At 43.6% G+C, this 17,095-nt stretch overlaps 1 protein-coding gene across 3 annotated transcripts in view; it reads left to right on the top strand.

The window, feature by feature from the left end:
* Positions 1 to 17,095, top strand: part of CCDC112 (coiled-coil domain containing 112) — a 231,899-nt gene that overhangs the window by 73,232 nt on the left and 141,572 nt on the right. For all 3 annotated transcript variants that reach the window (XM_074360489.1, XM_074360490.1, XM_074360492.1), the window contains exon 2: positions 3,218 to 3,331. The gene's annotated coding sequence lies outside the window, so the exon portion shown is untranslated. The remainder of the gene's footprint in view (positions 1 to 3,217; positions 3,332 to 17,095) is intronic.

Raw genomic sequence — 17,095 nt, 5'->3', positions numbered from 1 at the left:
TCTACATTATTTATCTTTTCTTTCCCAATTTTTAGTACTGGGTCTTTTTGTGCTAGTTCTTAAAAGAGTTCCTTGACTTTATTCTCCAACTTTTCTACTGAATGTTTTATTTTGATTAAATTTTTATTTCCAGAAGAAATTTTTATTTCTTATTGTTTGACTTATCCTTTTATATAACCTCTATTTCTGGATATAAGTATACAGTATCTTCACTTATTTCCCTATGGTTGTAGATTTTTAAATCTTATATCCTCTTCTGTTTGTTTCCTCCAGACTTTTTCCGTTTATTCTTGTGTTGATCCTTCTCTTTCTTGCTAGAGGTTTCCCTCAGTTGTCTGGGAGCCTTGGCACTCTGTTCATATTTAAGAACGAGCCTCTAACACTATGTTTGGAGGTCCTGAGTGAGTGGACAGGACTTATGAAACTGTGGGTCCCATTTAGGGGTGACTGAGCAGAGAGTTTAAAAGAGAAAGAAAGAGAAAGAGGAAAGAAGGAAGGAAAGGAGGAAGGATGGAAGGAAAGAGAGAAAGAAAGGAAGAAAGGAAAGAAGAAAACAGAAAACTGGAAGCTTTTTCTTTAGGGCCATTTATCTTGTCAAAAAAGAATCTTCTCCTACTCTTTGTGTGCCTGTCAGCTTATGGAGGGCAATTTGGGGAAAGGTGACTGTGTAGTTCAACCATTTCCTTCAAAATTCCATGTGCCTCCCCTCTGCTGCTTCCATCCAGGTAACCCTGAGTCTCAGCCTTTCCCATTAAATTATACAGAAAATAACTCTCTAATCACCAGTCTGGGAAATGAGTAGCCTGACTGTGTGAGCTGAGGGAACGATATGATTATTCCATAAACAAACTTTCAACAGCAGCTATTTTTACCTCCTCACCTCAACCCAGCCCTTCAGGGTGCCTGCTGTCTGCAATGCTGAGCCACTCAGCTTTTCCACTGCGGTGACTTGGCTCACTTACTAGCAGCCATTCCCCTCCAGGTGACTGATCATTGCTTCCCATGAGAAATCATTCACCTCTCCTCCATCTGGTTCTGGCTTCCAAAATTGTGTTGAATTCTCCTGTCTGTTTCGTCTTATCCATTCTCTTTGTCTTTTATAGGGTTCTACTTCCTTTTTGTTGTTGTAGTTCCTTTACTATCAATTTAGTGGAGTCCCAAGCAGAAAAGGAGATAAAAATCTTTATTCTTAAAACATACCCCAATTAACTTTAGATGGTTTGTCTACTAGAAACAATTCTTCTGGGGTTTTACTAAAATTGCTTTGGATTTATAGGTTAATTGGAGAATTCTCAATTCCATGTTACTGTTCAAGAACATGGTAAATCTCTCCATTTATTTTGATCATTGTGACCTTCTGCAAGTTTTCACAGTTGTCTTCAGGGCATGTTTATTATTAAAATACTCCTGAGAAAGAGCACAGGTGACACAAATGAAAAGCAAATTTGTGAGCTTGAAGATTGACCTGAAAAATTGACTCAGAGCACAGTGCAACAGGACAAAGAGAAAAAATATGAGGGAGGAGCTAAGAGGCTTGGAGAACAGATTCAGCAAGTCCCGTTGCCTTCTAAAAGAGTTTCACAAGGAAACAACAGAGAGAATAGAGGAAAACAGCCATCAAATAAATGAAATAATTAAATTTTCTGAAGTTTCAGAATGAGACAAACACACAACACCCTACTCCACATTGTGGGCAACTTTTCAGGAAGATAATGAGGACATTCTAAAGGATTCAAGACAGCAAAGATAAGTTTCATTAATTTATACCCTGAGGACTCCCTTTACTGATCATAGACAGATTAGAATCACTAACGATAGAGCTGGCAAATAAAAGCTGCAAATATTTGTCTCTTGGGAGCAAGCATCATCTGTCATCAGCACCAGGAGGCCCTGCGGAAGTTGTGTGAGCATTGCATTCCTATGTTTGGCACCATCCTTGCCAGCCATTGAGGGACCACCAGTCAACAGCAGATAGCACAGTGCTCATCTACCTTCCAGGCAGTTGTGGTGACACCAGACCCCCCAGTCCTTCATCAAACATGCTCCACTTGGAGAACCACCTTCTCTCCTCATCCTTCCAAAATCTCAGAACTCAAAAAAACCTCTTTGGAACAGAGTGGGGCTTGAGCACTTAGAATTGAAATGTGCACCACATCAGAATGGAGGAGGAACACTCTTTACAAGCCCTGAGCAAGGTCTGAGGCTGCTTATTTCCCAATGTCACATTTCCCTACCTTTCCTTCAAAGGTCCAAGAAGAAAAGATGTTTGTTCAAAGGTCCTCTTGAGGTGTTTAAGTATTCTTCTAGATACGTCACTAATGAGAAGTAGGATATATATATACATGCAAATGGGTTATAAATAGCAGCCTGAGCTGTGTGGGTGGACAGTCTCACTTTTCATTAGGGTTATGAAAAAGGAAAAGTTTTATGCTGATTATGGATACAAGATACCTGATCTACTGTAGCACAAAGTTTTTGTTGTTGAAGTATAGTCAGTTTACAGTGTTGTGTTGGTTTCTGGTGTACAGCATAGTGATTCAGTTATTCACATATATAGATATCCCTTTTCATATTCTTCTTCATTATAGGCTATTACAAGATATCAAACATAGTCCCCTGTGCTCTACAGTAGAACTTGGTTGTTTATTTTGTATATAGTAGTTAGTATCTGCAAATCTCTAACTCCCAATTTATCCCTTTCCACTCCCTCCCCACCCCTCAGTAACCATAAGTTTGTTTTCTATGTCTGTGACTCTGTTTCTGTTTTGTAAATAAGTTCATATGTGTCATTTTTTTAGATTCCACATATATGTGATATCATATAGTATCTTTTCTCTTTAACTTACTTCTCTTAAACTGATTATCTTCAGATCTATCCATGTTGCTGCAAATAGCATTATTTTATTCTTCTTTATGGCTGAGTAGTATCCCATTGTATAAATACACCACAACTTCTTTATCCAGTCATCTGTCAATGGACATTTAGGTTGTTTCCATGTCTTGGGTATTGTAAATAGCACTGCTGTGAACATTGGGGTGCATGTATCTTTTTAAATTAGAGTTCCCTCTGGATATATGGCCAGGATTGGGATTGCTGGATTATAAGGTAAATCTGCTTTCCATTTTTTTAAGGAATCTCCATACTGGCTGCACCAAACTACAGTCCCACCAACAGCTAGCCCAAACTTTTGAAACATTTTCCCTTTGCCTCCTTTAGATGCCCCTGGTTACTGCCCAGCTACATGTTTGGGGCTCCACAAAGCATGAACATCACAGCCATTCATTAGCCTGAGAACCTGGACTAGCCTGGGGACGTGAGCCTACATTCAAGGTACGTTCAAGTCCGTTTTGTCATTCAGTTGCTCAACACACATGAGCTTAGTGCCTTCAGAAGAGAAAGATAAACATGGCCCTGTCTTTAAGGGGCTTAAATTCCAGCTCCACCACCTATTGGCTAGTTAGGCTCAAGTAAAACATTTAAGTTCCCTGATCCTTCAGTTCCTCCTCTTTAAATAGAATGCTGACTGTGCTTACCTGACTCAAGTTTTTGTGTGGATGATAATATGCATCAAAGTGGTTATGGGAGAGCCTGTAGGGCATTGTTATTGTCCTTATGCTGCCTTTGTCCTAATTAATCTGAGTTTCTAAGTAAACACTGAATTCAACTGATGCTTTCATCTTCCACCAGAACCAGCAGTATCTTCTTCTTGGTGTGTGGTGGTTGTACCCCCACCCTTTTCATCTTGTCACCTCCTTTCTGTCAAGGTCTTCAGGGTGTTCATGAGTTACTTCTGCTCTCGGTGACTGTGAAATTCTGTACCTTTCCCCTGAAGCTTCTGGAAAGAAGAACACAAGCCACTGGCTCCCTGAGCCGTCCCAGGTGGTGACATCCACCAGCCTCGAGCTTCCCAGGTGGGATCCTGGTCCTGCTCTAGAAAGAGAGGCTGACATTCCATTGCTGGGCTTCTGATTTCTGTCCCTGGGTCTCGTGTCAGGCCACACCACCTATCTTAAATCAAATTAATGACAGCTCTCCAGTGTTGTAAGAATTTTCCTTATATTAACTTATTGAGTTCTCACAACAACTCCATATTATCCCAAGTCATAGAAGAGGAAACAGACTCAGAGTATCTAATAAACTTGCTTAAGATCAAAAACTGGTGAATGGCAGAGCTGGGGTTTGATCCCAGGAAAGGTCTTCTCTGAGTCTAGGTTCCTAGCCATGTTGTTATCCTAGCTCTTAAATTAGCTTTACTTAACTAGCTCAGTCGAGAAAATCTCCCAACGTCAAAAGCACCTAGCCAGGTGCTGGCATCCCTGGATTCTTTGATGATTTAAATGAAAGTCAGCACTGAGGTTCCACCTCCTCGGTATCCAGTACTCCAGCCAGCTGGACACAGGTCCCCTTGATGCCTGAGTAACAAGCCCATAGCGGGCTGAACCGTATGAAATTGTTAACATTTGACCATTTCTGACCTAAGCAAATGGCAAATTCTTATGATTCAGCCTCATGTTTGCTGGGCTCCTACCTAGATGCTAGACCTGATTCTAGGCACTTTCTTTATGTTATTTCCTTTAATCCGCACAATGATACTTCAAAGTGTTTTTAGCCTTCACTTTTCACAGAAGGAAATAGATTCAGATTAACTAGCTAGTGATCACACAGCAATTGTGAGGGGATCCTCTTCCAAGATGGGTCCTTTTCCACAGCACAGCGTCTGTACACCGAGCCCAGGGAACTGAGAGTGCAGCTGGCGCTCCTGGAGGCAAAAAAAAAGAGCCACATTTCACTGGCAGACGCAAGTCATACCACTTTTGGAGCAAAATATGTGTCAAAAAGGAAAAATAAAATGACTTCTGGAAAACAGGCTGATAGGAGTCAATCAGCAGTAAAAGTCAGCTTTGGAAAATTCGATCAAACCTGCTCGATTTGACTCAAGATTATCACAGCCACTGGCATCCACAAACTTGCAGGTGTGCTTGCTGCCCCTTTAAAGGGACTTGTGGGGGTTGAAGGGTGATTTGCCTAATTGGAAAACTCTGCTGTGTGTAGACGTGGGCGAGCAGGGAGCGCCCAGATCAGGGGCACCTGGGAGAGCTGGAGGCTCTCGGGATTCCAACTTGAGACAAATACAGCGAGAGAGCTTCAGGGTAGTTTGGGGGAGAGGTGGGGTGGGGAGGGTTTTCTTAGTAAAACCAGAAAAGAATGAAAATGTAGGGCCCTCCGGAATCCCCTGTGCTGACAGAGCTGTCGGGAACTTGGGAATCCAGTTTAACCACCCAGAAATCTTTTGGAATGACTGTAGGCTCTGAGGTATGAAACCTGGGCTGGGAAGGGAGGAGGGAGTGTCAAATGGGCACAAAAACACGGAGATGTGTTCCAAATAAGTGGAATATTATTCGGGAATAGATGCAGAAATAGCTGAAGTAGTTCCTAGGTGTTCATTTTAATTCTTTGCTTTTCCCCTGTGGGGAACTACTTTCACCTGATTCTTTTTAATATGGATTGAGTCATAGTCTCTCTATTTGACACAGCATATATTTGCCACAGTATTTTAAACGCCTTGAGCAATTGCTGCCTCATTCTTAGGGCTTTGATTGGGACACTCATGCTGAGCCGTTGTCTTGCCGAGCAGGTAGGAATTTCAGATGAATTCTCAGCCACGGGAACAAAAACTGCCAAAAGAAAGTAAGAGTGAATGTTCCTGATCAACAGAGATCTTTGCTTTAACTTTTTTTCTGGGCAGTCTGCCAGGTGTTGGAAGTACAAAGGCTTGCAGGCTTCCCTCTGAGAGTTTATAATCTACTTGGGGGAAATATGATATCTACACAGAACACGAGACAAGGTTTTGTATATGCCAAGTGTATGGAGAATAAACGTTGAAAGTAGGAAGCAAAAAGACTGGCATTTGCAACAGAGCTAATGAGGCAAGGATTCCTGGAGAGGGTAGATTTGAGCTCTTCCTGTAAGAATGAATATATAAGGGTACAGGGTAGTGAGAGGAAGTCATTGCAGGCAGAGGGAGTGGTACAAATACACACAAAATTCTAGGGGTGGGAGAGCCCATATTTACTTAGAACTTAAATAGACCAATTAGGGGAGAATGAAAAATGTGTTGGAGAAATCCTGTGAATGCTCCCCTCTTTCTCCGTATACATGTTCACCTGGGTGAACTCATTCAGTCTTTCACATTTAAACAATGTTCATGTGCTGATTCCTGGGTTTGTAACCCCAGCACAGACCTTTCTTCTGTATTCCAGACTTTGTCCAACCACCTGCTCACCATCACCAACTGATAATCCCGCAGGAATCTCAAACTAAACACAGCCATGGTGGAACTCTCAGGTTTACCCTCCTGACTTGTCCCTGTCCTCCCACCTCCTACATCTTTGCCCTTGTGCTGGATGGCATCATGAGTCACCCAGATGCCGAGCCCAAGCCCTGGGGATCCTACGTGACTTCTTTCGCTTACTCCCCTTCCTCTACACCATCAACCATAGATATCAGCTCTTCCACAAGAGAATCTTGACTTTGTCCACGTTTTTCTGACTTACTGCTATCATCCTAGTACCCAGGTTCAAGGCACCAACCTCCCCTGCCTGTCATTCTGTAATGCTCTCTGACTTCAGTCCTTCCAAGCTTAGCTACCTGCAATCCTTTCTTTATCTAGCAGTCAAAATAACCTTTTGTTATCAGGTCAAATGCCAGTAGGTCACTCTCTTGCTTGAAACCCTTTGATGGCTTCCCACAGCTCTTAGCGTATAATCCCAACTCCTAACCACAGTTGACATAGCCTGGCTTTGTAGATACCTCCCTCACCCCCCTGCCTGCCCAGCATCCATGCACCTTCTTCTGATAGCTGTTGCTCCACTTTTCTTTGGGGAATTACTCCCTCCCTGATTCTTACTGTGAATGGGGTGTGGGCATGCTGACTCCACTCCACTCCCTGTGTCAGGGGTCAGCATGTAGCCCTAGCTTGAGCAATCAGCATATTCTTTCCCTGTGTCACAGTGATTGGCTCAGAGATTATCACATCTCCTGAGTTGACCCAGTAAGACTGAAGTCCAGGTTTTCCCTAGAACATTGGAGATTACTGGCTGAAAATGTACCTGGAGCTATGGGAACCCAACCGTGAGCTTCCTGAGCTGAAGTCAACTCAGAACAAAGATGACTGAGAGATGGAGAAAGACCAAGTCACGTTGACTCTGAGGCCAGCTCAATTCCATGTGGTGCCTCTCCTTTCCAGCTGAGCCAGTAAATTCCCTTTTAGTTCAGATATGAGCTGGGTTTCCAGGCTAGTGTGTCCTGCAGGATCTGACTGCTGTCTAGGCTTGACCACTTGCCTTATCACAACATTTTGTCCTTTCTACACTTAGCTTTGGACCTCGGTCACATGAAGCCCTTTCTCATCTTAGTGTTTCTGCTTTTGATGCCCTGGTTGCTGTGAATTCTCTTCCAGAGATTTTTTTTTAATTGAAGTATAGTTGATTTACAATATTATGCTATTTTCTGGTGTACAGCATAGCAGATTTTTAAGAGACTAGCATAGTCTTATTTCTTAGGTCCAAGCTCAATATCACCTCCCCAAAGAGCCCTTCCAAAACTGCCTGTCTAAGTAAAAGACACCTCCAGTTTCTTTTTATCATGTCACCTTGCTTCATTTAGAGAAGTGAGCAGAATCTGTATCTCACTTGTTCATTATTTGGCTCCTCCATTTAAAATATTTGTTTCATGTCTAGCAAAGGTTTGTCTGTCTTATTCAGTTTGTACTCCTGGAGTCTAGCCCAGTAACTAGTATACAGTAGGTGCTTCATCAGTGTTTGTGAAATGTGTGAATGAGTGAATACATGCATGCATCCTCAACTCCATAGATTCATCTTGATGGGAAGGAAGAAAGAGAGAGGAAATATTTGCCATAAAGGACAACAAACACAGTTGGAAAAGGCAGTCTTCCTTTATCTTGAAGGCTTTACCTGGAAGCCATGGAGCAGAATGTTTTGCAAAGGGGGTGATCCCAGCCAGATGTGGTCAGCACAAGCCTGGGGTGAATCAGGGCAGCACATGGGTGAACCGCCTGGTCTTCTTTGCTGGCCCCAGGCCAGAGTGATGCACTCACCCTTACCTGCAAGCCACCCACGGGAGCCACATCAGGTCATGGGCTGGTTGTGGCCAAGGTTGCCACACTGGGCAGAGGTGTCAGGTCAGGGTTATCGCTTCTTCTTTCCGACGTGAGCCACTCCTTTATTTGAAGAGTTGTGGAGGGAGGTAGGCAGTCACCCGTGAAAGGTCCTGCTTCCCCTATCTTTCCAGCAAGACTTTTCAATGCACTACTTGATAACTTTATTGATACTAATTGATAACCTTATTATCACTAATAAGGTGACAGCCACAAGTAAAGTGCTTGCTTCATGCTGGGACTGTTCTCAGTGTTTTATCTGTATCAGCACATTTAATTCCCATAGCCGTCAAGGTAGACTAATGACCACAAATTCTTTGATACTTTTCCCACTGAGAATTGGGGTCTCTGCCCCTCCTCTTGAATCGGAATGGACCCTATGGCTGCTTTGATCCACAGAATACAGCAGAAATGCTGATGTGCCAGTTCTGAGTTGTCTTTTGGAACACTTGCTCTTGGATGCTCATTCTAGGGAAAGCCAGAAACCCAGTAAGAGATTTGCCTACTCTGATGGGGAAACCATGGGGAGGGCTCCTGAGACTACATGGAGAGGGAGAGGGGCCAGTTGAGCCCAGCCTTGAGCTGTTATGGACGAGGCATCAGACCTGTGAGAGGAAAAACTCATCTGGGATCCAGCTACCCTCAGGTGACACCACATGGATCTGGGAACTGCCCAGCTGAGCCTGCTTAAATTCCTGACCCATCATCTTGTGAGCAAACTAAAATGACTATTTTATTATTATTATCATTGAAGTATAGTCAGTTACCATGTGTCAATTTCTGGTGTGCAGCATAATGTCTCAGTCATGCATATATATATATACATATATTCATTTTCATGTTCTTTTTCATTTAAGGTTATTACAAAATACTGAATATAATTCCCTATGCTATACAGAAGAAATCTATTTTTATCTATATTTATATATAGTGGTTAACCTTTGCAATTCTCAAACTCCCAGATTTATCCCTTCCCACCGTCTTTCCCCCAGCAACCATAAAATTGTTCGCTATGTCTACAAGTCTGTTTCTGTTTTGTAAATGAGTTCATTACTGTCCTTTTTCTTTCTGTCTTTTTTTTTAAGATGCCACATGTGAGTGATATCATATGGTATTTTTCTTTCTCTTTCTGGCTTACTTTACTTAGAATGATGATCTCTAGGTCCATCCATGTTGCTGCAAATGGCATTACTTTATTCTTTTTTATGGCTGAGTAGTATTCTATTGTGTAAATTATACCACAGCTTCTTTATCCGGTCATGTGTTGATGGACATTTAGGCTATTTCCATGTCTTGGCTACTGTAAATAGTGCTGCTATGAACATTAGGGTGCATGTATCTTTTTGAATTAAAGTTCCCTCTGGATATATGCCCAGGAGTGGGATCACTGGATCATATGGTAAGTCTATTTTTAGTTCTTTGCAGATTCTCCGTACTGTTTTCCATAATGACTGCACCAAACTGCATTCCCACCAGCAGTGTAGGAGGGTTCCGTTTTCTCCACAGCCTCTCCAGCATTTATCATTTGTGGACTTTTGAATGATGGTGTGAGGTGATAGCTCATTGTAGTTTTGATTTGCATTTCTCTGATAATTAGTGATTAAAATGACTATTTTAAACCACTGCATTTTGGGTAGTTCATATTCAGCAAAAAGTCACTAGACCAACCACCCTACCTCGTAAGTTTTGTTACTATCCTCATTTTACAGAGGAGGAAACTGAAGCATGGCGAGGTTCAGCCACTTGCTCAAAGTTGTGCAATAGTAAGAGGCAGACGTGGAGTTCAAGACCAGGCAGTCTGGCTCCAGAGCCTGAACCACTCACTGTAAGGCCACCAGGCTCTCCAGTGCTGGGTCTCAGTGGCCACCAATGAGTCCTGCCTGCCCTGGGATTCTTAGACTCAACATCACTTAGCTCTTAGGGCCTCAGTTTTCTTATCTGCAAAATGAACAGTTGGGCAAGATTAAAAATCTAAAGCAGAGTTTCTCGACCTGCTTTTTAACTGGATAATTAGTCCAGGTAATTTTTCTTTTTCTTTTTTTTGTTTTTTAATTGAAGTATACTCGGTTACAATGTGTTAATTTCTGGTGTATAGCATCATGTTTCAGTCATGCATATATATACATATATTCGTTTCTATATTCTTCTTCATCGTAGGTTACTACAAGATATTGAATATAGCTTCATTGCGGGCGCTTTAGGCTATTTAGCAGTGTCCCTGGCTTCTGCTCACTAGATGACAGTAGCATCTCCACTGTGTGGTCCTGTCGCCTCATTGTGATGAGACAAAATGTCTCTAGACACTGCCCAGATCGCCTCCAGCTGAGAGCCGTCCCAAGTCCCTTCCAGCCACTCCTTTGCTGCCGTGTCCCCTCTGCAGCACTGCGCCCTCCTGCCCCCTTAGCTCCCCTTAACTCTTGTTTAAAATTGAGGAGGTTCATCTCCTCCAGGGCTCCTCATCTGGCCTCTCTGCCACTGGGATGAGTTAGGTGTCCTTTTTGTGTTTCATAATGCCTGGAGTCTTGCCATGGTACCACGTGGAGACGTTGATGTGGTCGTGTCCCTGTTGGCTTGTCAGCTCCGGGAGGACAGAGACTATGTCTCACTGGTCTTTGTATCTTCAGTGTTGAACACAAGTGCTGGCTGGTTCAGTGTTGATGCTCGGCAAATTCTTATGAAAACAAGGAATGAACGAGGCAGTAACTGGTGGTAGTTTGTGGAGTGTGGGCTTTGAATCAGGCTGAAGCCATTTGAATCCTGGCTCTGCTGCTTACCAGCAGTTGGGAAAATTACATAATCTCTCTGACAGTCCTCTCTGGAATAGAGACAATGAAATCTCTACCTCAAGAGGAAAGAAAAAGAGGAGATTATATCTATTAATTGCTTAGCACAGTCTGAGTAAATGCTCAGTCAATGTTATCTTTTACAAAACAAATGAATGTTATAATCTCATGTCTCCTCCCCCTCCAGTGTCCCTGCAATTCTGCAAGCCGAGTTCATTGGCACAGGCACTGCTAGAAAGTCTCCTGTTTCTCTTTTCCTCGCTGTTGATATGAACTTTTCTCTACTCAGTGCTGAATTTCGAATTTGTACAGTTTTTTCAGCATCATCACCAGGTGCCACTCCACCTCTATGTCCTCTGACCCAGAGAGCATGGGACAGGTCATCTGAAGCCTTGGAGAGATCTCACAACGTGAGGCTGGAGAGAAGTCAGACTCAAGTCATCAGATGTCTGCTCCCTATCCCAGGGGCTGAGGGCTGGACTGGGAACCAGAGAAAGGAAGCAGGCAGGCAGTGCAGAGCACGGGGGACTGTGGTGAACTGTGGACAGCTCCATGTGCTTGTTGCCCTTCCTGCCTCTTTTGGGGGACCTCACTGTGGAAGTCCATTGCTAGCAGTGAGTACAGTGGCATTAATTCACAAAGACTCATGGCAGTATGCCACAAGGCTGAAACAGTAGGGGATTTATGATCTTGTTTGATTAGAGAACTGGCAGAAAGACAGCTCCAGGATTGGCTTATTTAGCTATTCAACAGTGTCATCAAAGACCCAGGTTCTTCCCATCTTCTATGTATTGGCTTGTCTGGCCCCCCTGGTCTCAAAGTGGCTGCCATGGTTCCAGACTTCACACAGTCGGTCAATCAGGTGCAAAGGCAGAAATAAGGATGCTCTTGCTCATTCTCTTTCTCTCAATCTCTCTCCCTTTTCTATTGTAGTATAATGAGTTTACAATGTTGTGTCAATTTCTGGTGTACAGCATAATGTTTCAGTCATACATATACATTCATATATTCCTTTTTCATATTCTTTTTCACTATAGGTTACTACTCTCATCTCTTTTTAAGAGGTGGGGAAAAAAAAACATTCCCAGAAGCCTCCTAGGCAGTCTTCCTCTGTGTCTCATTGCATTGGTTCACTTGTTCATCCTAAACCAGTTCCCAGAGGTGCAGACCAATCCCTGAAGCACACGAATCCTTGAGGGAGAGTGAACAAAATTTGGGTGCTGTTGGAAAGAGGGCGGCCAGGAAATGTTGATTAGGATTTAACAGGGTCTGCTATGTATAGTTAGCTGATTTTCTTTTTAGGGGGAGGTTTGCCAGGTGGGTGCTGTAAACGTGAAAGGGGCCTGAAACTATGACTAAGGGAAGCAGTTATTTGTGTATCTAGGTGACATGTTGTTTGTCAGGATTTGTGGCTTTCTAACGGACCTCTCACAGTCTGTATGCTTTTGGTGGGATCCCCTCTGCTTTCTTGTATTAGTTCCTATCTCTAGGGCAAGAATTCAGAGGCTCCCCAGAAAATCTGCAGGAAGATCCAACCAACCACAGTTTGTGTATATGGCACAAGCTCGCTCAGGTAGGTATTACAAGGGATTCCTCTCTTCACAAAGTCAGGAGCTTCCGTTTTTTATTGTTGATTGATTGGTTGAAGTGTCGTTGATTTACAATGTTGTGTTAGTTTCTGGTGTACAGCATAGTGATTCAGTTATACGTAGTTTTGTAAATAAGTTCATTTGTGTCATTTTATAGGTTCCACATATAAGTGATACTGTATAATATTTGTCTTTCTCTGTCTGACTTATTTCACTTAGCATGATAATCTTCAGGTCCATCTTTGTTGCTGCAAATGGCATTATTTTATTCTCTTTTATGGCTGAGTAGTACTCCATTGTATAAATATACCACCTCTTATTTATTCAGTCATCTGCTGATGGTTGTTTCCAAGTTTCCATGTCTTGACTATAGTAAATAGTGCTGCTGTGGACAATGGGGTGCATGGATCTTTTCAAATTAGTTTTCTCTGGATATAGACCCAGGAGTGGGATTGCTGGATCATATGGTAAGTCTATTTTTAGTTTTTCATAACAGCTGTACCAACTACATTCCCACTGGCAGTGCAGGAGGGTTCCCTTTTCTCCATACCCTCTCTAGCATTTGTTGTTTGTGGACTTTGTAACGATGGCTGTTCGAACCAGTGTGAGTGATTGTTCATTGTAGTTTTGATTTGCATTTCTCTGATAATTAGTGATACTGAGCATTTTTTCATGTGATTGTTGGCCATCTGTACATCTTCAGTGGAGAAATGTCTGTTTAGGTCTTCTTCCCCTTTTTTTTGATTGGGTTGTTTGGGTTATTTTGTGATTGAGTTGTATGAGCTGTTTGTATATTCTGGAAGTTAAGCATTAGGAGCTTTCTGAGGATTTACCACTTCATCATATACTAGCTGTGTAGCCTCAGGCAAATTAATTAGCCTTTCTGAGCCTCGATCCATAAAGTGGGAGATAATAATAAACCTTCTTTCTACAGGTTGTTCTAAGAATTAAATGAGATAAAGATAGCCCAGAAGCTGGAGTGTAGTACTCAGTAAACATTGTTATTGCGGTTGTTGTTCGTTGTTAATCATCATCATTACTACTATCATTACTATCTTTATCATTATCTTTGAGTCTTCAGCACTTAGTCCAGGTGCATGTTATAGGCTCAATACATGTTTGTTGAATGAAAATGAGTGTGGGAATGAGTGAACATGGAAAGAGCATATAAAAAGGTAAATAATGATCACGAAACTCATTGCAAAAGCAGGCCACCAATGCAGGGAGCCACGGCAAGATGGCAAGGTGTGCAGTTCATTTCCTCATGGGAGGTCCCGACAAGCTGCTCAGTGACTGCAGAATGAAGCATCCCCATGGGACAGAGCAGTAGGGGAAGACTTCACCGGGAGGTGAGAGGGTCTGCAACGATCTGTCACAGATGGGAGGGAGCGGAGTAGGGAGATAGGAAAGGGGATATTTTCAGGTAGAGGTCCCTCATCGTCAGAACTGACATCTTAGAAAATGTGAGCATTGAGGATGCTCCCTCAGGGAGCTGAAGTTTAGTTTGGTTCCTGGATCTGTGGCTTCGTTTGTAAGGGCCCAGCCGAGTCCGAGAGTCTGTTTCATTCTTGCTGGAGAGTGGGAGGCTGCGGCAGTGCCAAGCCCACACATCTGCAGACACATTTTCTTTGTAAACCCGCTCTCTATGACAACCATTGCATGTGTTCTGGGGTGGGGGCCAGCTGACTCAGGAATTAATCAAACTCTTTTATGCCAATTCTCATCAGCTTTCAAAAGGTCTTTACACAGTACACTCCTAAATGAGTAGTGGATGAATATTCATAGATATATTTTCCCCACCACTGATCCGGAGGGACGCTGCGCTCTGAGTCGTTTGCTGTCTCTGGATGGAGGGACCGCCTTTGGTCCTTGTGCTTGTGGCAGAGGAGAGGGAAATGAGTCAGCCTCTGACACTGAAGAAACAGAATGTCCTTCTGTCCGTGATCAACTTGTCGAAGGCCAAGCAGCGTTGGGGAAGGGCTCAGAGTGTTTCCAGTCAGAGCACTGGTCTGCAGCGTGTAGAACAGGCTGGCTCGTGGATTCTCCCCAAGTGACCCAGGTTATACCCTAGGGACCCATGTGACTTGGTTTCTCATAACCTGCTTTTCATTCATTTACCCTGCCCGATCCACAGTCCTCAGCGTTTTGGTGGGACACTGCCTTTCAGGTATAATAACTCCCACATTGGAGAGAGCTTTACAGTTTGAGAGGGGCTTCCATCCACATTATCCAATTCCCTAGACCCCCCTGAGAGAAATGCAGGGCAGGGTCACTGATCCCATTGCCCAGGGAAGCTCAGAAAGGCAGAGGTGAAAGGACATGTGAATCCTGACCCGGTCCCGCTGCCTTCCTGCCATTAACAGGGGTTTGAGCCACTGACACTGGAAGGCTCGAAAGCTCAAAAGCCGGCCTTGAAGATATCAAATCATTTTTGAGTTCTTCATCTAAGAGTCTAAGCAGCTGTTCAAGTTCTGTCCTGGAAGAGGTCTTCCAAAGTGCAACCACGCTACAGGGCACTTTCTAAGACCCAGAGTAGCTCCAGTGGATTTGGCATCCCTGAGCCTCACTCCAGGGCTTTTCGGTTTAGCACAGCACAGAACAATCTGCCGCCTCTCACCTCTCTCACGGGGCGTAGTCAGAGCTGCCCCTGCACAGGGAGCCATCTCTCTCCAAACATCCCCCCACCCTCCCCGCCCCACAAAGAGGCACTCTCCTGTGATGCCTGTGAGGGCCACATGGGCCAGCTGTGTGGAAGACAATTAGGTTGTAGCCCTCAGAACTACAAATGCATCGGCTCTTGGATCCAGCAATGTCACTCCTGGGAATTTTCCTACTCGTAGATTTGCATATATATGACAGGATGTAGGTACAGTATTTTCCATTGCAGCCCTGTTTTGTAATAGCAAAGACTGAACACAGTCAAAGGGACCATCGATAGAGGACCAAGGACCAGTTCAATGAACTGTGATGGAACCACCAAAACAGTACACTGCTACAAAAATGGGTGAGGAAGTTTTCAGTCAACTGACAGAGAATGATTGCCAGCAAAATGCAAAACAGTGAACATAGCTGACTACATTTTGTGTAAGGGGTGGATGAATGTATTTTCATATTTGCTTGTATTTGCATAAAGGAACCCTGGAAGGATACTGAGGAACAAGTAAAACAGTTACTTTATGGGGTGGTGAGTGGGATGGATGAGGTGATGGTGGGGAAGAGGAGGTTAGACTTTTCAATGGGTACTTTCTATATCATTTTGAGTTTTGAAGCACATTAATGGATTGTCTAATCAAATCATTCAATTCAACAAACCTTCCCCTTGCTAGCTAGTCCAAGTAGACGCTTCCTAGAGATATATGCATTTGAACAGAATCTAAATCTTTAACCCTTGAGCCATCACCTAGGCATCTTATCAAGTCATTGGAACACACTATTACCTAACAGGAGCCAGTCAGTAGAGAACGTGTCACCCCACATGTATATGTGATAAAAGGGAAGGCATGTCCTGAACTGGGCACAAGTAGAGAGATTATTTGGAAGACTGAGAAGCTGCCCAAGGTTGTTTTAATGACTGGGATTTCACGGAATTCGGAGCCTCACCCTTTAGAGCTCAGGTGAATCCCCAGCTCATCTTCCTGCTATGCTCCAGCTTGACTGAGTCCTGGTACACCGAGATATGCCACTCGAAGAATTAGTGGACATTCCGATGCCAGCTCTGCAGCTGGTCCTGGCCTCGCCCGGAATGAGGCCTGGCTTGACCTGGCTTCTGAGAACGAGGTCTTGGCACCAAGTGCTGTGTTCTACTCTCAGGGTAATGTTGGAGACCTCAAACCACCCCAGGCATAGAGTTTTCCCACTCAGCTGTGACCAAGTGCCTGCCTGCTCTGGTCCTACCCAAAAGAGATTAAACAATAAAACTGCACCTTAACTCCCCTTCCTCCTAACAAGGACCCTGTCCTCTCCTCTTGTTACTGGTAAAGATTCAGTTCAAGAAACCCCATGTCAAGGGGGAAGAGTATAGCTCAGTAGTACAGCGTGTGCTTAGCATGCGTGAGGTCTTGGGTTCAATCCCTGGTACCTCCACTAAAAAGAAAAAGAAATCCCCTGTCTTGATTTTACTGGACAAAATTAAAATGAGCCCAGCTTTCACCAGCAGAGCTGGCAGGAAGCCTTGATGGTCATCATCAGTTCTCCTGCCCCACCTCCACTTCACTGAGGGGAGGGGCAGGGGTGGGAGTAACTTTGTCATTCTTACGCTTTTCCTAGAGCAGTGAAAATAAGGAAGAAAACAGCAGATTTTCCTGCCAGGCAAAATAGGCTGGCATTCCATAGTTCAGAATGTCTCCAAGTTGGCTTACTTCATTAGAAACTTTGAACCATGTGCTTAGCACACTCTAAGCACTCAGTAAGTGCTTGGGAACGGAATGAGGCACACAGAGTTCTGGACCCTTCCTCCGGGTGTAATAGGGGCACACAAGGAAAATGGAGGTCTGCTGAGCCATTTGACTCATCTGTTATCATCCTTATTTGCCTCCACCATGAATGA

Source organism: Camelus bactrianus, chromosome 3, assembly GCF_048773025.1.
Source record: "Camelus bactrianus isolate YW-2024 breed Bactrian camel chromosome 3, ASM4877302v1, whole genome shotgun sequence".
In the NCBI taxonomy this organism is placed as follows: domain Eukaryota; kingdom Metazoa; phylum Chordata; class Mammalia; order Artiodactyla; family Camelidae; genus Camelus; species Camelus bactrianus.
The sequence above is the reverse complement of the archived record's forward strand: the minus strand, read 5'-3'. Positions and strand labels throughout refer to the sequence as shown.